Consider the following 26599-nt stretch of genomic DNA (forward strand, 5'->3'; position numbering starts at 1 on the left):
CTGTTCTGTGTCTGCTGGGAATAGTGGTACACCGCTCGCTCAGCCACACTATATAGCATTCTGTTCACTGTTCTGTGTCTGCTGGGAACAGTAGTACACCGCTCGCTCAGCCAGAGTATATAGCATTGTGTTTACTGCCACTCTGTGTACACCGCTCAGCCAGACTATATACCATTGTTTACTGACACTCTGTGTACACCGCTCAGCCAGACTATATACCATTGTTTACTGACACTCTGTGTACACCGCTCAGCCAGACTATATACCATTGTTTACTGCCACTCTGATTCTGCTGGGAACAGTAGTACACCGCTCGCTCAGCCAGACTATATAGCATTGTGTTTACTGCCACTCTGTGTACACCGCTCAGCCAGACTATATACCATTGTTTACTGACACTCTGTGTACACCGCTCAGCCAGACTATATACCATTGTTTACTGACACTCTGTGTACACCGCTCAGCCAGACTATATACCATTGTTTACTGCCACTCTGATTCTGCTGGGAACAGTAGTACACCGCTCGCTCAGCCAGACTATATACCATTGTTTACTGACACTATATAGCAGACTATATAGCATTGTGTGTACACCGCTCAGCCAGACTATATACCATTGTTTACTGACACTCTGTGTACACCGCTCAGCCAGACTATATACCATTGTTTACTGCCACTCTGATTCTGCTGGGAACAGTAGTACACCGCTCGCTCAGCCAGACTATATACCATTGTTTACTGACACTCTGTGTACACCGCTCAGCCAGACTATATACCATTGTTTACTGCCACTCTGATTCTGCTGGGAACAGTAGTACACCGCTCGCTCAGCCAGACTATATAGCATTGTGTTTACTGCCACTCTGTGTACACCGCTCAGCCACACTATATAGCATTGCGTACTCTGCCAGTCAGTGTGTATATTGCTGGGATCAGTAATACTCCACTCACCGTCAACCACTATATGAGCTCAACATGAGTTCCCCAGAGACCTCCGCTGTGAGCAGCACTCCCAACAACAGCAACAGCCAACGCCCCACGCAAGCTATAACATCCACCCCAGCAGCCAGTGGTCAGCAGCAGCCCTCCCCGGAGGAGAACGTTGTGTCCATCAGTCCGTCGCCAGAGCGATTAATGAGGGCTGCCATTGAGGAGATGATGGGGCCTGATGTGGAGGAGGAGGTCTGGCTCAGGCCAGCATCCCAAGTTAATGTTGAGGACGATGAGGGGTCTGTGTCTGGGGATGTTGGGGTGGCAGAGGTGGTGGGTGGGTCAGACTCAGGAGAAGAGTTGTATGATGAGGATGATGATCGGGACCATCTGTATGTGCCTCAGAGTCCGACCCCGGAAAACATGTTGTATCGTGTGTTTAGGTACTAAAATCTGCGTTCCCTCCCAGTAGTGTTGGGCGAACAGTGTTTGCCACTGTTCGGGTTCTGCAGAACATCACCCTGTTCGGGGTGACTATATAGCAGACTATATAGCATTGTGTTTAATGCCACTCTGTGTACACGGCTCAGCCACACTATATAGCATTGTGTTTACTTCCACTCTGTGTCTGCTGGGAACAGTAGTACACCGCTCACCCGCCACTGTATAGCATTGTGCTCTGTGTCACTGCTGACAATAGTGGTACACCGCTCACCCACCACTGTATAGCATTTCTGTACTGCCACTGTACTGCTGCCAGTCAGCGTGTACTTTAAGGATAAGTGAAATGAGGAAGAAATCCGGTGAAAGAGGGAGGGGCAAGGGAAGAGGTGTTTCCCCTGACGGTTCACGTACAGGCCACAGGGGAGCACCCAAGAAAACCCACTCAATACTGCCCATGTTGTCCAGGACAACAACCCTCACAGATCCAAAAGAACAGGACCAGATAATTACTTGGATGACCTCTCAAGCGTCCAGCAGTGGGTTAAGCAGCACCAGCACATCACGCACGAGGTCCGAGTCCTCAGCCAGTTAAAGTCTGGGCTTTCTTTGAAGACTGCACTGAGGATGTTACCATGGCGATTTGCAAGGTGTGCAAGACCCGCCTGAGCAGGGGGAAAAGTATTAACAACCTCTCCACCACCAGCATGAGCCGCCACATTCTATCCAAACATCCCACTCTGTGGGCAAACGCGGCAGGACAGGGTACCACCAGCAACACTGCCTCCCTTGGGTTCACCAGACTCACCACCAGACCCGCCTCAGCAGCAGCAGTAGCCCAGCCATTGCGTGGTTCACAACATTCACAAACATCAGACGATGCTGACACTGTCACTTTCCGGACTAGTGCTCTTGAGGTCTCCCAGTGTTCATCAAACACAACAACCAACAGCCCTTCGGTGTGCAGCGCTACGGTTGAGTTGTCTGTCTCTGAGATGTTTGAGCACAAGAGGAAATTGCCAGCAAATGACCCCCGGGCCGTGGCAGTAACAGCCAGCCAGCATAGCCAAGCTTCTGGCCTGCGAAATGCTGCCATATCGAGTGGTGGAGACAAACAGCTTCAAGGGCATGATGTCAGTGGCCATCCCACGTTACGTTGTTCCCAGCCGCTACCACTTTGCGCGCTCTGCAGTGCCTGAGTTGCATGAGCACGTGGTCAGCTAAATAACCCGAAGCTTGAAGAATGCCGTTGCCTGCAAGGTTCACCTCACCACTGACACCTGGACGAGTGCGTTCGGCCAGGGTCGATACATCTCCCTTACCGCGCACTGGGTGAACCTTGTGGAGCCTGGCAGCGATTCCTCACCTGCTACGGCGCGGGTGTTGCCCACGCCGCAAACAGCTGGATAACAACAGCAGCACCTACCTCTCTGACTCCTTCTCCTCCAACGCATCTCAAAGCTGTACCTCATCCGGAAATGCTAACCCAGCACCAGCAGCAGTAGGATCGTGGAAGCAGTGCAGCACAGCTGTTGGCATGCGTCAGCAAGCGTTGCTGAAGCTGATCTGCCTTGGGGATAAGCAGCACACAGGGGAGGAAATTTGGAGGGGAATAAAGGAACAGACGGATTTGTGGCTGGCACCGCTGGACCTGAAACCGGGCATGAAGCTAGACACCTGGCACGAACTGGCAATGTACGCAATAGAGGTGCTGGCTTGCCCGGCAGCCAGCGTTATGTCGGAACGCTGTTTCAGTGCTGCCGGAGGCATCATCACAGATCGGCGTATCCGCCTCTCCACAGAAAATGCAGACCGTCTGACTCAAATTAAAATGAATCAATCCTGGATTGGAAACGACTACGCAACACTCCTGGACCCCAACCAAGTAACATGACCGATGAACATCTGGGATGGTTTAGCGTTTCCGGTCCCTGTTTATTGAACCTCTCATCTGTATTACATTTATGACTGCATGGCGGCAAAAAGCATTGCTGCTATATCCGCACGCTTTTTGTCCTCATGCAAGGCCTGGGTTGTTGTGTCTCACAAAGCGTGGCCTTCTCCTCCTGCGCCTCCTCCTGTTCCATCACGTGTGCTGCTGCTGCTGCTGCTGCTGCTGCTGCTGCTGGGTTACCGTTGCCGGTCCCTGTTTATGGAACCTCTTATCTTTATTACATTTATGACTACATGGCGGTACAAAGCATGCTATCCGCACGCTTTTTGTCCTCATGCAAGGCCTGGGTTGTTGTGTCTCACAAAGCGTGGCCTTCTCCTCCTGCGCCTCCTCCTGTTCCATCACGTGTGCTGCTGCTGCTGCTGCTGCTGCTGGGTTACCGTTGCCGGTCCCTGTTTATGGAACCTCTTATCTTTATTACATTTATGACTACATGGCGGTACAAAGCATGCTATCCGCACGCTTTTTGTCCTCATGCAAGGCCTGGGTTGTTGTGTCTCACAAAGCGTGGCCTTCTCCTCCTGCGCCTCCTCCTGTTCCATCATGTGTGCTGCTGCTGCTGCTGCTGCTGGGTTAGCGTTGCCGCGTGGTCCCTGTTTATTGAACCTCTTATCTTTATTACATTTATGACTACATGGCGGTACAAAGCATGCTATCCGCACGCTTTTTGTCCTCATGCAAGGCCTGGGTTGTTGTGTCTCACAAAGCGTGGCCTTCTCCTCCTGCGCCTCCTCCTGTTCCATCACGTGTGCTGCTGCTGGGTTAGCGTTGCCGCGTGGTCCCTGTTTATTGAACCACTTATCTTTATTACATTTATGACTGCATGGTGGTACAAAGCATGCTATCCGCACGCTTCTTGTCCTCATGCAAGGCCTGGGTTGTTGTGTCTCAAAGCGTGGCCTTCTCCTCCTGCGCCACCCTCCTCCTGTTCCATCACGTGTGCTGCTGCTGGGTTAGCATTACCGGTCCCTTTTCCTGGAACCTCTTATATGTATTACATTTATGACTGCATGCCGACAAAAAGCATGTTACCTGTGCAAAGAAAACAGACATTTCCCGCATTTAAAAGACAGTTTTCCCTTTGAAACTTTAAAATCGATTTTCTCAAAAACTATAAGCTCTTTTTGCTAAATTTTTTTTCCTCTTGTACCCACTCCCAAGGTGCACATACCCTGTAAATTTGGGGTATGTAGTATGTAAGGAGGCTTTACAAACCACAAAAGTTCGGGTCCCCATTGACTTCCATTATGTTCGGAGTTCGGGTCGAACACCCGAACATCGCGGCCATGTTCGGCCTGTTCGGCCCGAACCCGAACATCTAGATGTTCGCCCAACACTACGTATACTGTACATACTGTAGGCAGCAGAATTTAGCACACTGCAGCCAGCGTGCCAAAAATATGAGGATCACGTTGTGCGGCGCGCTTATCGCGCCGCACCGAAAAAATGGGTGGGCCATGGACCAGAATGTAGGTGTGGTACCGGGTGGAGACAAATTTACATCAACCTAGCAATGGTGGGACATTAGATTAGGACAGTGGTGGCGAACCTTTTGGAGGCCAAGTGCCCAAACTGCAACCCAAAAGTCACTTATCTATCGCAAAGTGGCAACAGCAATTTAAACTAAATACTGTACAAATGTTTTAACTCATACATGAACATTATGGAAAATCCAAGTTGAAAATAAACTGTGAAGATAAACAATTTCATCCATCCTACTCCTGAAAAATGTATTCAATTTTTTAGAACCTCACAGTTTTATTTTCTGTTTTAAAAAGCTAAAAAAGTAGGTTTAATGCTATTATCTCATATGATAATGATTCAGCTTTTCCCATAGTTTCGCAGTTAGCAATCATGAGGCCCCCGACAAGACAAATTCAGCAATCGTGAGGCCCCCGACAAGACAAATTCAGCAATCGTGAGGCCCCCGACATGACAAATTCAGCAATCGTGAGGCCCCCGACATGACAAATTCAGCAATCATGAGGCCCCCAACAAATCATTAGGCCCCCAACAAGACAAATTCAGCAATCATGAGGCCCCCAACAAATCATTAGGCTCCCAACAAGACAAATTCAGCAGTCATGAGGCACATAAGTAGACAGCATTTCACATAAATAGGCAGAATGCCCCCTTAATATGGTAGCCCCCCAAGTTAGGTAGTGAGTGACAGGGACCCCCAGGTTAGGTAGTGAGTGACAGGCGCCTCCAGTTAGGTAGTGAGTGACAGGGACCCCAGTTAGTGAGTGACAGGGACCCCCGATAGTGAGTGACAGGTACCCCCGTTAGATAGTTAGTGACAGGGACCCCAGTTAGTGAGTGACAGGGACCCCAGTTAGTGAGTGACAGGGACCTCAGTTAGTGACGGGGACACCCGTTAGATAGTGAGTGACAGGGACCCCAGTTAGCTAGTGAGTGACAGAGACCCCCGATAGTGAGTGACAGGGACCCCCGATTGACAGGGACCCCCGTTAGATAGTGACAGGGACCCCAGTTAGTGAGTGACAGGGACCCCAGTTAGTGAGTGACAGGGACCCCAGTTAGTGAGTGACAGGAACCCCAGTTAGTGAGTGACAGGGACCCCAGTTAGCCAGTGAGTGACAGGGACCCCCGATAGATAGTGAGTGACAGGGACCCCCGATAGATAGTGAGTGACAGGCGCTCCCCCTCCCTTACCTCGCAGCCAGCAGACCTCGATCAGCGCCGCGGGCAACCCGACCAGATAGAGCGGGCGCCGGACGCACCACGCTGTATATGCGGAAGTGATGTCACTTCCGCATATCAGCGGTGTACGCTAGGTCCTAGCGCCCACTGTATCTGGTCGCCCGCTGATCGAGGTCTGAAGCTCTGGCCGCGGGGTCAGTCGGGGGGGGGGGGGGCAGCGGCGTCCAGGAGGGGACAGCGGCGTCCAGGAGGGGACAGCGGGCAGTGCCGGGCACCCCTGGGGAAGAGATCCGTGGCACCCCAGGACAGATTGGGGGCACGTGCCCCCCAAAATAGGGCTAGTGATGCCCCTGTATTGGCTCATCCAGATATTCTTAAACCTTTTTATCATTGAAGTTGGCGCTTCCGAGATTGGTGTGGGAGCAGTTCTTTTGCAGTACTCAGGGTCTCCAGAACGTCTCCACCCTTGTGCCTTCTTCTCTCGCAAGTTCTCTTCTGCTGAAAAAAATTACGACATAGGGAATAGAGAGCTGTTGGCAGTTAAGATGCCATTCGAGGTGTGGAGACATTGGTTGGAGTGAGCTTTGCATCCAGTCACTGTGTTTACTAATCACAAGAACCTAGAATATATTGAAAGTGCCAAGAGACTCAATCCTAGACAGGCTCGGTGGGCATTGTTCTTTGCCCGTTTCAATTTTACCATTACTTATAAGCCTGGGTCCAAAAATACTAAGGCAGATGCATTGTCACGTTGTTTTGAGCCTGAAATTAATCAACCTGTAAGTCCAGAATCCATTATTCCCAAACATTGTATTATCACTGCCCTGTCCACCACCCAGTTATTACCTGATCTTTCAGTGTTCTTGTCATCCTGTCAGAGTGATGCACCTGCCGGAAAACCACCAGGGCTGTTATTTGTACCATTAACTCTTCGGTTACAGGTCCTACAGCAGTTTCATGATTCTAAACTAGCAGGTCATCCTGGTGAAAATAAGACTGTAAATTTTATTGTCCCATCATGTCTGGTGGCCATCTCTAAGGGTGGATTGTAAGGCCTTTGTTAAGGCATGTCCAAAGAGAGAACAAACTTGCGCTCAAACAAAACAGCACTGGCCCTTTATGCACTCTGCGCTGCTCTCTTAAGCTGGTTGGTGCCAGTAACTGTCAAAACAAGAGGGTAAGGGAAAGAAAAGAGAGCGCTCCGTAGTGCATTAAATGGGATATGTTACAATGCACATTAAAACTTTATCACACTCACATTTAGTTGTTCAATCTACCGCTGCGCATCAAGCTCCTCCAGCGGGTTGCCTCAAAACGAAACAGCCTGGCCGGGGCTTTCTTCGGGATTTCATCCTGAGACTAATAGATACAAAACATTGGAGATATTGATCCAAGGATTTGTTTATCTCAGTTTGTCCGATTGTCAGGACCAATGGTCTAAAGTTCTACCATTCGCAGACTTTGCTTTTAATAATCTTGCCAGTGCTTCTACATAAATGTCTCCATTTCAGATTGTCGCAGGTCAGAATCCTAAATTTTCTTCCCTATCCGGTACATCTTCTGGGTTTCCAGTTTTAGAGGATTGGCTGTCACATATGATTTCAGTATGGGACCAGGTACGAAAAAATTTAGAGGTGGCAGTCAACCAACAGAAAAAAATCGCTGATAGACATCGTTCTCAGGAATTTTCCTTTTCACCTGGTGATTTAGTCTGGGTCTCTACCCGTAACATTTCTTTACGGCAGCCATCTTCCAAATTGGGTCCCAGATATATAGGTCCGTATCCTGTAACAGAGAAAATCAATGATGTCACTTACAGGGTTGCCTTGCCTCTTTCCATGCGGGGGGTCAATTCATTTCATGTTTCTTTGTTGAAACCGGCAGCTAATACCATTATATCTGACTCTCCACCACCTCCTGTTATGGTCCATGGGACACCAGAATACAAAATAGAAAAAATTCTGGATTCTCGTAAAGTACGGAATTCTTTACATTAGCTTGTTGACTGGAAGGGCTACGGCCCAGAGGAAAGATCTTGAGTTCCAGCACGTCAGGTGCATGCTAAAAAGTTAATCCATCAATTTCATTTGAGCTACTCTGACAATCCTTATTTGGAGTGTTCGGAGACCACTCCTCTCGGCCGCAGTATGGTCTGAGGCGGTGACAGAGGTAGTGTCAGCTGACAGAATAGTCTGCTGACACTTAGGCAGGGGTTTTATTTAAATAATATATGAAATGGTTGCTGACCCTGCCTGGGATTGAACCCTGGTCTCCCACATCAGAGGTGGTGAGCTTGACCACTGTGCTATAGCTGATACTGTCAGAAAGGTTTGCTGGTCAGTACTGGGTGGCTAAGCTGACCTGTTGTGGTCATCTGTATCATCTGATCTCACTGTCAGCTGATTAATGCCTGCGTGTGATTGGCTGTTGTGTGCATGTGGCCGTCCACTGATTGGTTGCATGTAGTATATTAACCTGTTGAGTACTTCCTGTCATTGCCCGTGATAGCCTTAGCTAGTCTAGCTGCTTTCCTGGTTGGAAAACTATTCTTTATTGGATTACTCAGATTTTTTACCTCTGCCTGATTTTGGACCTTCCTTGCTCGCTGCCTGAACTGACCCCGGAAACTCTCGACTACTCTCTTGCCTGCTCCTTCTGTACTGCGAATCTCGGATACCTGTGTATGACCCTGGACTGTTATTGGACTCTGCTTTTGTTTCTCGTATTTGGTGTTGGTGATCTATTTATACCCACCCTACGTTCAGCCTCAATATCTTGCGCCCTAAAGGCCTAGGTGTAACCGAAGTCGGGTAGGTGTTGTCTCTCACCTCCCGTTCAAGCGGGGACACGCCACACAAGGCAAAGACGGTGGAGGTAGATTGGGACATTGAGGCTGATTTGTGGGTGGATAGGTTGCCAGACCTTACAGTGTGTATGTATGGGGCTGGCATATAGAGCAAGTGTTTAGGGCTGACCTGTCATCCTAACAAGTGATGAGCAGCCTTGCTCACTACGGATTAATCACGAGTAACCACGGTGGTTACTTGTGATTCAAATTAGCTCTAGTTGCCGCAGCTGAGCGGCTAGATGCGGCGGGGTTGATTACCCCTAATGCCGCTCTCCGCTCAGCTTTTCAATGAGGCTTGCAAGCGTCTGTTGGAAGCGTTGCAAGCCTCGCTATGGCAGAGGAAATGCTCCATAGTGAGGTTTGCAACTCGTCCATTCAGACGCTTGAACCTCGTTGAAATGCTGGGAGGAGAGCGGCATTATGGGTAATTAACCCCGCCGCAACTAGCCGCTCAGCTGCGGCAATTAGAGTTAATTTGAATCATGAGTAACTACCGTGGTTACTCGTGATTAATCCGTGGAGAGCAAGGCTGGTGATGAGGCAGCCCTAAACACACTGCTACACACATTTACTGCCCCATGCACATAGACAAATCCTCTTGATCGAAATAATTGTGTAGGGCTGGCTAAATCTGAGTGGTGACACGTATTTGACTAGTGTGTCATCCACCAGAGTTGGATCACCATATACTGATGTACACAATAATTGACATTTTTTTTTTGCTGCCCTTTATGTTAATGACTATTTGATAAACTTTATAGTTTTATATATACGTGGCAAATAATACCATGCTATTGGTACATAAAAGGGCAATTCGAGCCTGTATTGACTCATGTGTTACATATTAATATTCCCTGTGCATTTGTCGGCTTCTGTTGCAGACCTAGAGGTGCCACAGATTGAAGCTCCTTGGGGCGTTGCATGTCCCCAACTGCCCCAATGCATGCCAGGAGATGTAGTCCTTTGATTGTAGTAAATCCTCTGGCTGGGAGATGGGCTCACTTTTGAAGGACTACATCTCCTGGCATGCACTGCTACAGACACTACCTCAGGTGCTTCAAACGTGCAGCTGTTGGTCTTTGTGGGGGAGATGGGATGCCAGCATAAAGACAGAGGGCTAGGGAGCAGCCCCCCAAAGGTAAGAAATGCCTGCCTTCCACCACAGCACACTCCATTTACAAACCTCCCTTAGGAGGAGGTTCATTTTTTATATTTTGATAAATAGGTGCTTGGATTACTTTAAGGAGTAATATTGGGCATATTTATACATATTTCTTTATTACTGTTACCGGAAAGATTAGTATATATATATATATATATATATATATATATATTATACACACACAATACCACAAAGGAGACATTCCCTTCGAAAATATTTTTTGAAAAGGTAAGTCTGCATTCTATGCTGTGTATTATAGAACATTAACTCCTTGCATAGAAAATTGGTTTCGTAAAAGGGGTTTATATTGCGAAGCAGCTAACTGTAGTATGATAAAAAAAAAATGGGCACCTGCTATGTGAACTGCAGCTACCAATAGCGGGCGAGAGGGTTGGTAGCCGCACTTTGCATAGGAGGTGGCCTCAGGGGCTATATTATTTGTTCAGGGGGGTTTAAGGTTAGGCGCTATAAGAGGGGGTATTAGTTGTGGGAGGGGCTTGTTAGCTGTTGGGGGTTATTTTTTGTGGGAGGGGCTTGTTAGCTGTCAGGGGGGTTAATAAATGTTGGTGGCTTATTAATTGTCTGAGGGGGGGGGGGGGTTAATTTGTTGTGGAGGGGTTGTTAGTTGCCCTCCAGGGGAGGGTTCTGTGTGAGAGTAGCAGGTAAAGTCATAGGGCTGGGCAGCTTAGTGAGAGGAGCGCGAGTTCAGCGCATGCTATGCTGCAGTAGTGCTGGTAACTTACGCACGCTACTTGTACTAACGGCCGCTCCACTCGTCCTAAGCCCTGAGCCCCATCAGAACTTTATCCATAATTACGAATCAAGAATTTTATTTTTTTTGTATCATCAGAAATTTATAACAAAAGCATTTTGCAGGGTTCAGCAATTCACTGGAGCGAAATACACTTTCCGGTTTGTATATAACTTTGGATTACTAATAAGTATCTCAAGTCTACACTATCAATTAGACAAAAATATTCAACTATCACTTTCTCATTCTTTTTTCCCTAGCTTTTCGTTGCATAAATTATTGTGTGATAGCACCATCTGCTGGACAGAATCAATTATTGAAATACTGTATAAACGAGACCAATTACGTATACATGACATGCCATGAGATTCTGCAAAACACTGTCTATAGTGCATGTGTGCATAACATAGAAATGGTAATAAAGTAAAATAGATTATAACATAAAAAGTCATACTACTATGAGTTACATTAGCAGCTTCCCTAAGGCTACTTTCCCACCAAGACGTTGCGTTTTAGGGGACGTTATGGTCGCATAAAGTGCCCCTAACGCAACGCATGGTGGTGTTGAAGTTGGACGTCAGATTGAGCTGCGTTATGCGGCTCTCAAAGCAGCCGCTCCAGGTTAGTGATAGTAAGTCCGGATCTTTTTAAGGATTTGGATAATTTGAATCGAATCATAGAAAAGATCCGGATCTTTGAACCGAATCATTTGAATCATTTTACTAGGGAAGCAGACTGGGTGAAATGACTAGCAGGACAGGACTTTCCCTGCACTGTACATTCTGTATGTTCCTGTTTCTCCCAGACAGACATCCACTGTGAACCGAATCTTTCATTGTGGTGATCCGGATGATTCGACTCACAAAAAAGATCCGGATCAAATGAACGATTCGTTCATGATCCTGCCAACACTACAGTCCCACCAGGAGTCACCACAGTGCAGTGAATATTAATTAGCCATGTGGCTGGCTGCGGAGGAGGAGGGGAGACCTCCTCCTCCAACATTACTGAGCATGTGCAAACAGTCTAACGCTGCTTAGCCCAGTATAACTTACAGCATGCAGCACTTTGTTTAAACGTGCTGCGTTACTATGTAACGTAACGTGTGCACTGTGAACAGAACATTGATTTTACAGTGCTGTGAGTTAGGGTGCGTTACTGGCGGCAGAAAATAATCATAATGTGGCAATATTTCACTTGAAAATAATCATAATGTGGGCAGCGATTCACCAGACAATCATAATGTGGGCAGCATTTCCCCAGAAAATAATCGTAATGCGGCAATGTTTCACTAGAAAACAATAGTTATGTGGGCAGCTTATCACCAGAAAATAACCTGAACCTGTAAAAGAAAGCATTTACTCACCTGCAGAAGACTCCTCTCCCGGCGCAGCTTCCCCCAACGATCTGCCTGCAGCCAGCTGCTGCGAATGTCCCGCGCTGACACAGGCAGAGCAGGGCTACAGGAAGATGGTGCCCGAAGCCCTGTACTGGAGACACAAATAGTCTCCAGTGCAGGGCTTCGGACTGCATCTTTCCATTGCCCTGCTCTGCCTGTCGAAAGACTTTGCAAGCTGAGGTGGGCTGCGGGGAGTGAACTTACAAGTCAGTTCATCCCGCACAGTGCACCAGGGGTGGGAAAACTTTTGTAGGTCTAGTGCCATATCGCCGTTCTTAACCACTTGAAGACTGTAGGCTTACACCCCCCTAGTGACCAGGCTATTTTTCGCAAATCAGGCCACTGCAGCTTTAAGGCCTTGCTGCAGGGTCATACAACTCAGCACACAAGTGATTTCCCCCCCCCCCCTTTTCTGCCCACCAACAGAGATTTCTGTTGGTGGGCTCTTATCCCTGCCGGCATGTTTGTTTATTTTTATACAAATATTTAATTTTTTTTTTTAAATATTGCTATTTTCTTTTCCTACCCATCCCTCCCTCCCCCACCAGCCAATCATAGTGTTCGGCTGTCATAGGCATCAGCCTATGACAGCGGATCGCTCCTGACACTCTCAAGGGGACAGCCGTGTCCCCAGTACAGCGCTGTCGTGGATCACAGCACTGTACACAGTAAATAGACAGCGATTTCACCGTCTAACAGTCTCCTAGCGGCAATCGGCGCATGATCTCCTGCAAAACCCCACCGTATCACGCCGTTGGGTGTGAATGCGGTGGCAGCCCCAGGACCGCCTACCGCCAATTGGCCAATTGGCGTTAAATCCTGGGGCTGCCATACGGTCGTTGGAAGGATAAGAATGCTAGGGGGCCAAACTAGTGAAATTAAACAAACATTTTGCTGATTGCCGTTAGGTACACTATGCCTGTGACATTTTGTCAAAACATTTCCACGGAAAATAACCCATACACAAAGTGCAGTTTGCACAGTGGCAACTGCTAATCAGTGCCTGTTACTACTGCTGGGCCCTGCATGTAACACCGCAGCTGCCTGCCGGCTGCATGGAGTTAACAACTGTAGAGAGCTTTGGGGGCCACCAGAAATGGCTATGTGGGCTGCATTTGGCCCTCAAGCTGCACTTTGGACATGCATGATCTAAATGGAAAGGTAGTGGATAAAGAGTTATTTTTATAGCACAGAGCACTTTGCTTTGCTTGAGATAAGTATTCTTTCAGAGGTTACTTGTGACTTCCCTGTGACACTGGTGGCCTGTGACTTCCCTGTGACACTGGTGGCCTGTGACTTCCCTGTGACACTGGTGGCCTGTGACTTCCCTGTGACACTGGTGGCCTGTGACTTCCCTGTGACACTGGTTGCCTGTGACTTCCCTGTGACACTGGTGGCCTGTGACTTCCCTGTCTATATGGCTACCTTTGGCTTCCCTGTCTCACTGGTTGCTTGTGGCTTCCTTCTGTCATTGGTTGCCTGTGACTTCCCTGTGTCACTGGTAGGGGCGTAACTACAATTCATGGGGATCCACAGTAAAATTTTGATGGGGCCCCACAATGTTCACACCCCTTTTCTTGCCTCCCCTTAAGCCCTTCATGGCCTTGGGGCCCATCTCAAAGGTCATAAACAAAGTGGGGCCATTGTAAACTTCACACCAATAACAAGTGTAGCCACAAAAATACCTGATCTGAAGTATAGTCCCCTGTACCTGGAGGGAAGGTTAGTAGATGCCCCCCCCCCCCACATCTCTTGGCCCCTCTGCAATCGCAGGTGCCGCTCCCTACTAGTTTCACCTCTGGTCACTGGCTCTCTGTGACTTCCTTGGGTCACTGGTTGTCTGTGTCTTCCCTGTATCACTGGCTGCCGATAGTTTCCCTGAGTCACTGGTTGCCTGACACTTACTGTACATGTTTCACAAGTTGCCTGCAACTTTCCTGCTCACTGACAGTCTGTGTCTTTACTATATCACTGGTTGTAAATTCCAGGGGCGTTGCTAGGATCCTGGGAGATCCCAGGAACCCCTGGGCACCAAGAGGGAATGAATATGGGTGTGGTCATGTTGCGGGAAAGTGGGCGTGGTCATAGGTGGGGCCAAATGTGCATAAACATAGCAGTGGTGTAACTTAAATATATTAAATAGGCAGTATTTCACATAAGTAAGCCCCTCACCTGGCTTCTGTCTTGTTTTCGGCTGGCTGGCCTGTGTGCTGTACTCTGACAGTAAGGGCTGGTTCAGGCGTTCGGACTGTCGCGGTAAACGCTCCCATTTAAGTGAATGGGAGCGTTTACACCGAGCTTTTGTGCGCTTTTACCCGAATGCGGCGTTCGGGTCCTGATTTTCGCGAGCGTTCGGGCTGCCCCTGGAAGCAACATGTAGCTTCCAGGGAGCGGCCAACCGCGACGGCTAATGTTCCCCTACGGGGAAAAAAAACGCGACCGCATCACGACGCGACCGAAGGCTACTGAAAGCCTGACAGCGCAGCCGCCGCAACGCCCCCAGACGCGACGCTACGCAGACATCCGTCTGAACCAGCCCTTATGCTGGGCTTGCATGCTCTGTATCCGCGGGTAACATGCGCCTCAGACTGGTCGCCACCGACTGGAGGTCTGAGTGCAGAGGCAGTGAGGACCAGGAGTCGGCACACGGTGGTGGTGGGGGGGGGGGGGGGGGCTGGGCAGTTTTTAGGCTGAATTGCACCCAGGGCAAGGGTGTATAATTCCCCCCCCCCCCCCTGGTGCCAGGTGTAAATCATCCCCCCCCCCCCCCAGTACCCAGTATAGGTAGCCAGGCATAGTTGCCTCCACTATAGGCTAGCCCATATAGTTGCCACCAGTATAGGTTAGATAGGTAGGTGCCCCAGTACAGGTTGGAAAGGTAGTTGCCCCCAGTATAGGTTAGATAGGTAGGTGCCCACAGTACAGGTTAGATAGGTAGGTTCCCCCAGTATAGGTTAGATAGGTAGGTGCCTCCAGCATAGGTTAGATAGGTAGGTGCCTCCAGTATAGGTTGGATAGGTAGGTTAAAATGGTAGGTGCTTCCGTTGTAGGTTAGATCGGTAGGTGCCCCCCAGTATAGGTTAGATAGGTAGGTGCCACCAGTATAGGTTAGATAAGTAGGTTCCCCAGTATAGGTTATATAGGTAGGTGCCCCCAGTACAGGTTAGATAGGAAGGTGCCTCAGGTATAGGTTAGATAGGTAGGTGCCCCGAGTATAGGTTAAAAAAGGTAGGTGCTTCCATTGTAGGTTAGATAGGTAGGTGCCCCCCAGTATAGGGTAGATATGGTAAATAAGTAGGTTCCCCAGTATAGGTTATATAGGTAGGTGCCTCCAGTATAGGTTAGATAGGTAGGTGCCTCCAGTATAGGTTAGCTAGGTAGGTTCCCGTAGTATAGGTTACATAGGTAGGGGCCTATAGGTATACAGTATGTAGGTAGCTACAAACTCATCTTCCTCCGTGATCCCCGCACGCAGCTTCCAGCTTATTTCTACTTTCTCCCCCGGCGTCTGTCTCATTAGTAATAGTTATTTCTTTGCCTAACTGGTTGTACGCAGCTTTCCTGTATCACTGGTTGCCTGTGACTTCCCTGTCTCACTGGTTGCCTATGATGTCCCTGTGTCACTGGTTGCCTGTGACTTCACTGTTTTACTGGTTGCCTATGACTTCCCTGTCTTATTGGTTTCCTGTGACATCCCTATCTCACTGAATACCTGTTCCTTCCGTATCTCACTGGTTGCCTGTTACTTCCCTATCTCACTGGTTGCCTGTGACTTCCCTGTCTTATTGGCTACCGTTTGTATCCCTGTCTCACTTGTTGCCCATGACTTTCTTTCTCTCTGGTAGCCCCAGACCTTCCTGTCTTCCCTTGTTCAATGTGACTTCCCCGACTCACTGGTTTCCGTTGACTTCTCTGTTTGACTGTTTTCATGTTGTATTTCTCATTGGTTTCTCATGACTTTCCTGTCTCACTGGTTGTCCTGAACTTTCCTGTCTCCCTTGTTGCTTCTGAGTTTCTGTCTCGTTTGAAGCTCATGGCTTTTCTGCATCACTGATTGCCTATGACCTTCCTGTATTGCTGGTTGCCTTTGACTTTACTGCATCACTTACTGCCTGTGACTTTCCTGTCTCGCTGGTAGCCTGTGGTTTCCCTGTATTACTGGTTGCCTGCAACCTCCATGTATACCTGGTTGCCTGTGACTTTTCTGTCTTGCTGGTGGCCTGTGGCTTCTCTGTCTCTCTGGTTGGCAGTGACCTGCCTGTATCACTAGTTGCCTGTGATCTTCCTGTATCACTGGATTCATGTGACTACACTGCATTACTTGTTGCCTGTGATCTCCCTCTATCACTAATTGCCTGTGACTTCTCTGTATTACTGGTAACATGTGACTTCCATGCATTACTGGTTGCCTGTGATCTCCCTGTATCCCTGGTTGACTTGACTTTTCTCTCTTGCTGGTGGCCTGTGGCTTCTCTGTATCACTGGTTGCCTGTGACCTCTCTGTATCACTTGATTCATGTAATTTCTCTGCATTGCTGGTAGCCTGTGATCAGGATCGGACTGGGACACTAAGGGCAGACCAGGAAAGTGTCAGCCTGGGGCCCACCCCCCCCCCGGCACAGGATCGCACCCCCCCCCCCCTGTGGCACAGGATCTCCCCCACATTTTGAGCTCACGTACGCATGTACACCAGAAATTTTGCACTATATAAATACATCATTTGGTAGTGGGTGTCACCATGCACTGGGACATGAGAGTGGTCATGATGGGTCATTGGCAGATCCAAAAATACACAAAATAAGTAGCGGTGCTATTGACAGAGAGTGGCTCTGACCAGATAAACTTAAGATAAAATAATCAAGTAGTAAAAATATTAAGTAGTCACACACCTCCATAAAATAATTAAGTAGCCAGGTGCCTTACAATGAACAAAATAAATAGCCAGGTGCATCAAAATAAAATAAATTAGTAGCCAAATGGGCCCTGTATACATAAATTAAGTAGCCATGTTCACCAGAAAACAGAATTAAGTAGCCATGTGCTGATATATATCAGTATTAGGTAGCCAGCTATAAGTGTCCCCTGCATAGGTAGTTAGATATAGGTGTGAAAAACCAACACCTTACTCAGGCATTTGTCCCCCACACGACCACTGGATAAATGATTAAACACCACAACTCTTGTAATCAAAATATCAAAAAGATTTATTGTATAAGAAGATACTAAAAGATTAAATAATCCTTATTTATTCCTACAAGCTAACCCGTAACCACCCCTCATAAAAACAAATTCCCCTCATCATGCCAATGAGCATAATGCAAATGTCGCCCACAGCTAAGCTGCCTGCACTGTGTCCATAGCCAAACTGCGCATCCCCAGTCAGAAGTAGAAAGGACTTGAAGCTTGTTAGCAGCTAAACAGGGCAATTATGTATAATGATATGGATCACCAGCTGATGGATTTGCATGAAAAGTCCATAGACATCAGTGTCACAATTTGTAAGGTTCAGAGGAGCAACTGTAAATCTTCTAATAGCAACTCAATCACAGCCATTTGTCCACAGATTACAGTAGTTCCAATTAACAGACCATATCACGCTTGTAGGTGTAAATGGATCCTGAAGGGCCAAATCGCAGCCACAGATCACATAATGTATATACTGGGGCGCCTCTAGGCATAGGCAGTACAAGCCATTGAATGGAGTGCCATTAGTCCTGGGGGGCGCCATGTTGCTGGATTAAACCCCACCCCAAATTAAGCCCTGCCCCTGGACTAAGCTCCACCCCTACGGGTGTTCAATTCCTTTCTTCTGCTGCATCTACTTAGCGTAAGTTGCAGGCAACTGCTACCTCTGTGCTTTGTGCATCCTTTTCCCCCGTGTGCCTCCTTTTGTCCCTTTTGAGCCTCCTTTTGTCTCCATGTGCTTCCTTCAATCCCCCTGTGCCACCTCTGCCTCCTTCTGTGCTCCTTTGTGCCTCCTTCTGTCCCTGCCTCATTATGTCCCCTTTACCTTTATTTGTCCCCTTGTGCTACCTCTGCCCCCTGTTCCTCCTTCAGTCCCACTTTGCCTCCTTCTGTCTCCCTTTGTGCCTCCTTCTGTCTCCATGTGCCTCTTCAGTCCCCATGTGCCACCTCTGTCCCCTGTGCCTTCCTCTGTCCCCCTGTGCCTCCTTCTGTGCCCCTTTGTTCCTTCTTCTGTCTCCCTGTGTCTCTTTATGCCTCCTTCTGTCTCCCTTTTGCCTCTTTACATCCCCCTCTGCTGTCTTCTTTCCCCCTTTTGTGCCTCCTTCTGTTCCCCTTTGTGCATACTTCTGTCCCCCTTTGTGTCTCCCTGTGCTTCCTTCTGCCCCCCTTTGTGCTTCCTTCTGCCCCCCTTTGTGCTTTTTTCTGCCCCCCCTTTGTGCTTTTTTCTGCCCCCCTTTGTGCTTTTTTTCTGTCCCCCATTGTGCCCCCTTCTGTCCCCTTTGGGCCTCCTTTTGTCCCACTTTGTGTCTCTATCCGGCCCATTGTGCCGCCTCCTGTACCACTTTGTGCCTCCTCTGCCCCACTTTGTGCCTCCTTCAGTTCCCCTGTGCCTCCTTCTGTCCTCTTTTGTGCCTTCTTCTGTCCCCCTGTACCTCCCGCTGCCCCTCTGTGTGCCTCCTTCTGTCCTCCTTTGTGTCTCATTCTGCCCCCCATTGTGCCTCCTTTTGTCCCCCATTGTGCCTCATTCTGTCTACCTGTGATCCTCCCTATGTCCCCCTGTGTGCCTTCTTCCTTACATGTATTTTCTTTCTTACATGTATTTTCTGGTGAAAAGCTGCCACAATAAGAGTAATTTCTGATAACACGCTGCCGCATTACAATTATTTTCTGGTGAAACATTTCTGCATTACGGTTATTTCCTGGTGAACCGCTGCCGCATTGCTTTTATTTTCATGGGCTGGGGGGGCGCCATGGGGGCAGGGGGAGTGCCACAGGTTTTGGCGCCTGGAGTGAAAAAATGGCTAGAGGCGCCCCTGTGTATATATACTTTGCTGTCACAACCTGTGTCCTGTCAGCAGTATTCATCAGTTCCAGACAACAGACTACTTTTATGTATAGAAAAGTCCTGAGGGGCCCAATTGCAGCCACCAATCATTCAATACGTATATCACTTGCTATCACAGGCTGTTTCATGTCAGCAATATTCATCACTGGTGATGTCCATATAGCATGAAATGATCTCACCCAAAAGGTTGTGTGTTGCTGTGAAGGCTATACCAGGTGCTGCTCCAATAGGTTCTCACATATCTCCTTCATCCGGATTGTCAGCTTCATTTATACAATATACATGCAAACTGCGCCTGCCTTAATGAATCTTTGTCTTTGAGTATTCGCTACCACAAGTCCATAGAAATACTGTTGAAAAAGTTGTGACCGCGCTCCTCTTCTTATCACCTACACATCTGAAATGAACAAGCTCCACATAGTGCACTACTATTGATACGCGTTAAATATATATACATCCACCCAGTGATTTGTGCTCCACTCCAAGTGACTTCCAAATCCACTCCCTCCAATACAGCCGCTCACCAGATAGATGCCACCTCAAACTCCAGGTGGGTCTAGCGCTTTGCCACAGGGCAACAAACTTTACAGCTCCAGAGGTTCAACTTGTGTAAAATTTCCAATTTAATCCACAAAGAACATGTGAAAACAAAATGAATGGCACATAGCATAATACTGTTTGCACATAAATCCCCCGGCCTGCGCACTCCAGTGCACTCACTTGTATAACAGAGTTTATGCGCTCATCGGGCTTCTCAGCCCAGCAATATCGCTCTCACACTATACACACACACACACACACACACACACACACACACACACACACACACACACAGTACACACACTGCACACAACATACACACACACACACAGTACACACACTGCACACAACATACACACTATACACAGTACACACACACACACACACACACACACACAGTACACACACTGCACACAACATACACACACACACACAGTACACACACTGCACACAACATACACACTATACACAGTACACACACACACACACACACACACACACACTTTAGACACGCACAGTACACACACACACACACACACACACACAGTACACACACTGCACACAACATACACACACACATACAGTACACACAACACACACACACACACACACACACACACACACACACACACACACACACACACACACACACACACACACCACACTGTACACAGCACACAGTAGACATACACTATACACATACAGAGATAGGAGGAGTGGAGTGAGACTGAGAATAGCCTGAGATGGAGCTGTTTATCTGTATTGCAGTCCCACATTACACAGAGACTAGTTGCTGGTAATAGGACTGCTGTCCCTGCCAATCTCTTACACAAGTCAGCAAGCAGCCCTCCTGGAGTCTAGGGACTGTCAAAACTTTTCAACCTGTTTAAGACCTTATCTGCACATGCAGTCATTATAACAATGGAGAGAGACCAGACAGATTTTTTCCCACTGACCCTCCAAACGAGTTCTACATCATGCTGTGTATATTTACCAGCTAGCCTGCCCTCTAATTGCACTTTTATCAGCTAGCCTAGTATTTTACATTGCCTTACATCAACAAACCTGAATACAGCAGACACAGGACCAACCCTAAATCATTGAATGAAAGGCGGCCTGGGGGGAAGTCAATGCCTGGCTGCTACAGTCTCTACATCCACGCAGTTAGCAGTAGCAGAGAGAGAGGGACTGAATTCTCAGGAGTTGGACTCAGGAGCTGATGATGCTGTACTCCTCGGATCCCTGACTAGGATGAGTGCCTTCTCTCACTGACTCATTCATTACTGTGGTTCTTTGAATCATTGAGCTGAAGTCCAGTCAGCCCCGCTGCTGCTGTGTAAACTGACACCTGAGTCAGCTGAGAGGCATTTCTTCTCTCACTACTCAGTGCAGAAGCGCCCTTGCCTCTTCCTGTCGCCTTAGGCGAAAATTTATAGCTGCCTAATGGCTCGGACGCCTGTGAGCGGGAGTACGGGACGCCGACACCGCGGTGAGAGAGCGATATTGCTGGGCTGTTTTCCACTGGGTGGATGCATATATATTATTATTATTTATTGTATTTATAAAGCGCCAACATATTACACAGCGCTGAAATTTTAACACGTATCGACATTAATGCACTATGTGGAGCTTGTTCATTTCAGATGTGTAGGTGATAAGAAGAGGAGCGCTGTCACAACTTTTTCAACAGCTTCATTTATAATCCACAGTGGCATCAGGCCCAGCGAAGCTGGATGTTATGGGGCGACAGTGCGGGGCCCAGAGTGCTGACTAGTTTTGTTGCGTGAACGACATCATCAGAGCTGCCATGATATAGGTGTTCCCAGTATAGGTAGCCAGGTAGGTGTCCCCAGTTTAGGTAGCCAGGTCTATAGGTATCCCCAGTTTAGTTAGCCAGGTTTATAGGTGTCCTCAGTATAGGTAGCCAGGTCGGTAGGTGTCCTCAGCTTAGTTATTCACATCTATAGGTGTCCTCAGTTTACATAGCCAGGTGTATAGGTGTCCCCAGTTTAGGTAGCCAGGTCTATAGGTGTCCCCAGTTTAGGTAGCCAGGTCTATAGGTGTCCCCAGTTTAGGTAGCCAGGTCTATAGGTGTCCCCAGTGTAGAGGTAGCCAGGTCTATAGGTGTCCCCAGTTTAGTTAGCCAGTTCTATCAGTGTCACCAGTGTACAGGTAGCCAGGTCTATAGGTGTCCCCAGTTTAGTTAGCCAGGTCTATAGGTGCCCCAGTTTAGCCAGGTCTATAGGTGTCCCCAGACAGGTTAGCCAGGTCTATAGTTGTCCCCAGACTAGGTAGCCTGGAAGGAGGAGCAGCGGCAGGCACAGAGCAGCGGGGGGGGGGGGGGTTTGCAGTCTCCCCCCTCCCTCATCTGGGGGTCCCCCCCTCGCCGCCCCCCCCCCCTCCAAGCTAGAATGTGCAGCGGGCAGCAGCGAGTGGGCAACAACATACAACTTACTACATCATCTTGGATTATCCCGCTCTGCCTGCCGCTGCTCTGGTCTTGTCTTCTCTGCTGTACAATCACGCTGTCACTGTGCTTCCTGTGAGAGCGTGATTGGACAGCAGAGAAGACCAGAGCAGCGGCAGGTAGACCGGGATCATCCAGAAAGACGTAGTAAGTTGTATGTTGTTGCCCACTCGCTGCTGTCTGCTGCACATTCTAGCTTGGAGGGGGGAGCGGTGAAGCGGGGCCCCCAGGTGGGGAAGGGGGAGATTGCGTGTCCATTGTGACCATTGTAGGCCATTTACCATTCTTTGTTAAAAAGGGGTCAGAATGAACACTGTAACTGGTCTGTGGCTAAGCAGCACCATATAAATCAGCATACAACACTTTCCTTTTATGGTCAGCATACATTTTCAGCAATTTTTATTTAATAGTAGCACTTCTGCGGGACTCAGTTATCTGGGGTAGCTTTTGCTCCTCATTCTAATCAGTAATCATTGGATGCCCATGATCCGGTCCCTAGTTCACCAATTCTTGGTAGGTGGTAATGACTGCGTATTGGGAACTACCCACAAGGACTGCTCATCAGTAATGCTCTGCCACAGGTGTCTAGCTATCACAATCTAGTCGCTCAGATCCTGACATTTACTCATGATTCATTTTCTAGCAAATCACTTTCAGAAACTGACTGTTCCCTTGCTGGCTAATTACTCTCACACCTGAAAGTTGTCATTGTAATGAGATAAAAAAAAAGGCTCCCAACTTCAGTTGTGTGTCTGTCCAGAAGTCAAGTAAGTTAAAGTAGCACAGTAACTTGCAGTGGTATATACAGTGATGTGAAAAACTATTTGCCCCCTTCCTGATTTCTTATTCTTTTGCATGTTTGTCACACTTAAATGTTTCTGCTCATCAAAAACCATTAAAGTGAACCTCCAGACTAAAAATCAACTCAGCAGCACTGAAAAGGCCTAGTGTTCCTTTAACAGTTTCACAGCATCAGAAGTTTGTTCCTCTTATACAATCCTCATTTTTAGCTGCACAGAAGAAAACTGCCCGAGCATTTTTTCCCTGATGCTGTGCAAAGCATGATGGGATTTCTGATGTTGTTGTCCTCGTTCTGCTGTTTTGGTGCAATTTTTTTCTTAACATTTTGAATTTGACATTTGAAGCCTAGGGTGAGCAGCTGGGAGGGGTGATCAGGACACAGGACAGTTGGAACTGTGTCTCCTGCTTCATGTCACCTCCTTTCAACCAAAAAGATGGCTGCCCCCATGACAAAGTTGGCAGCCCCCATGAATCACAAACATTTGCCTGTTCTTTTAAAACAGGTTGGGTAAGAGATTATATTACCTATCTATTCTAATTAACATAACTAATGTAACTTGATGACAGTATTTTTGTTTAGGCTGAAGTACCCCTTTAACTATTAGTCAAAGCTAACATAATTGAACACAAAATGCAGTTTTAAATGATTGTTTTTATTATTTAGTGAACAAAAAAAACTCCAAATCTACATGGCCCTGTGTGAAAAAGTGATTGCCCCCCTTGTTAAAAAATAACTTAACTGTGGTTTATCACACCTGAGTTCAATTTCTGTAGTCACCCTCAGGCCTGATTACTGCCACACCTGTTTCAATCAAGAAATCACTTAAATAGGAGCTATCTGACACAGAGAAGTAGACCAAAAGCACCTCAAAAGCTAGACATCATGCCAAGATCCAAAGAAATTCAGGAACAAAGGAGAACAAAAGTAATTGAGATCTATCAGTCTGGTAAAGGTTATAAAGCCATTTCTAAAGCTTTGGGACTCCAGCGAACCACAGTGAGAGCCATTATCCACAAATGGCAAAAACATGGAACAGTAATGAACCTTCCCAGGAGTGGCCGACCGACCAAAAATACCTCGAGCGCAGAGAAAACTCATCCGAGAGGCCACAAAAGACCCCAGGACAACATCTAAAGAACTGCAGGCCTCACTTGCCTCAATTAAGGTCAGTGTTCACGACTCCACCATAAGAAAGAGACTGGGCAAAAACAGCCTGCATGGCAGATATCCAAGGCGCAATTCACTTTTAAGCAAAAAGAACATTAAGGCTCGTCTCAATTTTGCTAAAAAATATCTCAATGATTGCCAAGACTTTTGGGAAAATACCTTGTGGACCAACGAGACAAAAGTTGAACATTTTGGAAGGTGCGTGTCCCATTACATCTGGCATAGAAGTAACACAGCATTTCAGCAAAAGAACATCATACCAACAGTAAAATATGGTGGTGGTAGTGTGATGGTCTGGGGTTGTTTTGCTGCTTCAGGACCTGGAAGGCTTGCTGTGATAGATGGAACCATGAATTCTACTGTCTGCCAAAAAATCCTGAAGGAGAATGTCCGTCCATCTGTTCGTCAACTCAAGCTGAAGCGATCTTGGGTGCTGCAGCAGGACAATGACCCAAAACACACCAGCAGATCCACCTCTGAATGGCTGAAGAAAAACAAAATGAAGACTTTGGAGTGGCCTAGTCAAAGTCCTGACCTGAATCCTATTGAGATGTTGTGGCATGACCTTAAAAAGGCGGTTCATCAAATAAAGCTGAATTACAACAATTCTGCAAAGATGAGTGGGCCAAAATTCCTCCAGAGCGCTGTAAAAGACTCGTTGCAAGTTATCGCAAACGCTTGATTGCAGTTATTGCTGCTAAGGGTGGCCCAACCAGTTATTAGGTTCAGGGGGCAATTTCTTTTTCACACAGGGCCATGTAGGTTTGGAGTTTTTTTTTCTCACTAAATAATAAAAACCATCATTTAAAACTGCATTTTGTGTTCAATTATGTTATCTTTGACTAATAGTTAACGGTTTTTGATGAGCAGATACATTTAAGTGTGACAAACATGCAAAAGAATAAGAAATCAGGAAGGGGCAAATAGTTTTTCACATCACTGAATACATGTTTGTTCACTGCATATTTGCATGTGTATACTGTATGTTCCTGATCACAGGGGTACCTCAGTACATTAAGGGAGAGTGCACAAAAAGCCTAGCATAAAGGTTACCCCCCTCTCCCCACCCCTTTCCATATAAAGCCCTATTTTCAGACTTATATTTCATGGCTTATTAAATTGGACTAAGACTCTTGAACAGCACATAACTAAAAGTCTTTATTCCCCATATAGTTGCTGCAGTAGTTCAATGCTCTTTGTTCTGTATTTATTTAGCCAGATCAAAGTGTCTAAATAGTTCTATATTCAGCTGTAAATATACAGCAGAAGCACTGCAGGGGTGGCTCTTCCTGTACAGTAAATACTAAAGCTTAACCCCTTCAGTGCCCCTGCAAAGTGAAACCATGTTCTAAACTTTGGAATGTTTAAGGATTTCAAAAAATTGTAATGGAGATTGGTTTTTTTTGTCCATAAAGGTTATAATGCTGTGACTAACATTTCAGAGAAGGGGTTAAGTTCTGAGTTTAGTTCCAATTTAAAAAGAATGCAGACCAAATCTTGCAATCCTCACAATTTATAGACTAGAGCACAGCTTGGTCCGTTGGGGTAAGGGCCCGTTTCCACTAGGAGCGGTGCGATGCGGCTACATAGCCACATTGCACTGCAGGTGTCCTGAAACACATGCACGGCAATGGAAGAGTTTCCACTGCGTGCATGTTGTGCTTAGCAATCCAAGAATCTGCAGCATTCTGCAGATTCATGGCCGCATCCACCCACAGCCGCATCCCATCTCCTCCAATTCACTGCATCGGGAGATACGGAAGTGATGCGGCCGGCGTCGGAAGTGATGCGGCGCATTTGCATCATTTAGCAGTGGAAACCGGCCCTAAATCCCATCCTAGAGCAGCTACAATAACTCTGAGCTGCTGGCTAAATGTGAAAATGTATACACTAAACACTACCTCTTAGCTCTGAACTAGGGCAAAGATCTGGGAGTGCCCAGGGCAGGTGCTACCATAGAGGCAAAGGGTTCAATTGCCCCAGGGCCCCTGAGTACTAAAGGGCTCCCAGGTCTCATCCTGATTTGCTCCCCAGGGGCCCCTGCAAAGTTTTTATGCTGACAAAAATGATGCAGGGGTCCTGGGGAGCACAGTAAAGTTGAAGGGCAGATCTGGTGGAGTGGCAGCTGGCTCAAAGGCCCTGGGAGCTAATATGCTAGGGGACAGGGGGCCTCCAGGTTACATTTGCCCTGGGCCCCATTGTGGCTTGAACTGGCCCTTGGAGTGCCAGCAAATAATTGCATCAAAATTACCAGTATCTCATTATATTTTGTGAATATCAGCTAAATTCACTCTGTGTCTCTTGTATTTCTGGACAGCGCTTCTGATCCATCAGTTGGTATAGTTCTGTCCCACAGCCTGATTTCCCCATTGCCTATACTGTACCAAGGGATAGTCAGTGACATACAATTCATTCTAAGTTGATGCATATTTTCTGGTAATGTT

The sequence above is a fragment of the Hyperolius riggenbachi genome, chromosome 7 (assembly GCF_040937935.1).
Source record: "Hyperolius riggenbachi isolate aHypRig1 chromosome 7, aHypRig1.pri, whole genome shotgun sequence".
Classification (NCBI taxonomy): domain Eukaryota; kingdom Metazoa; phylum Chordata; class Amphibia; order Anura; family Hyperoliidae; genus Hyperolius; species Hyperolius riggenbachi.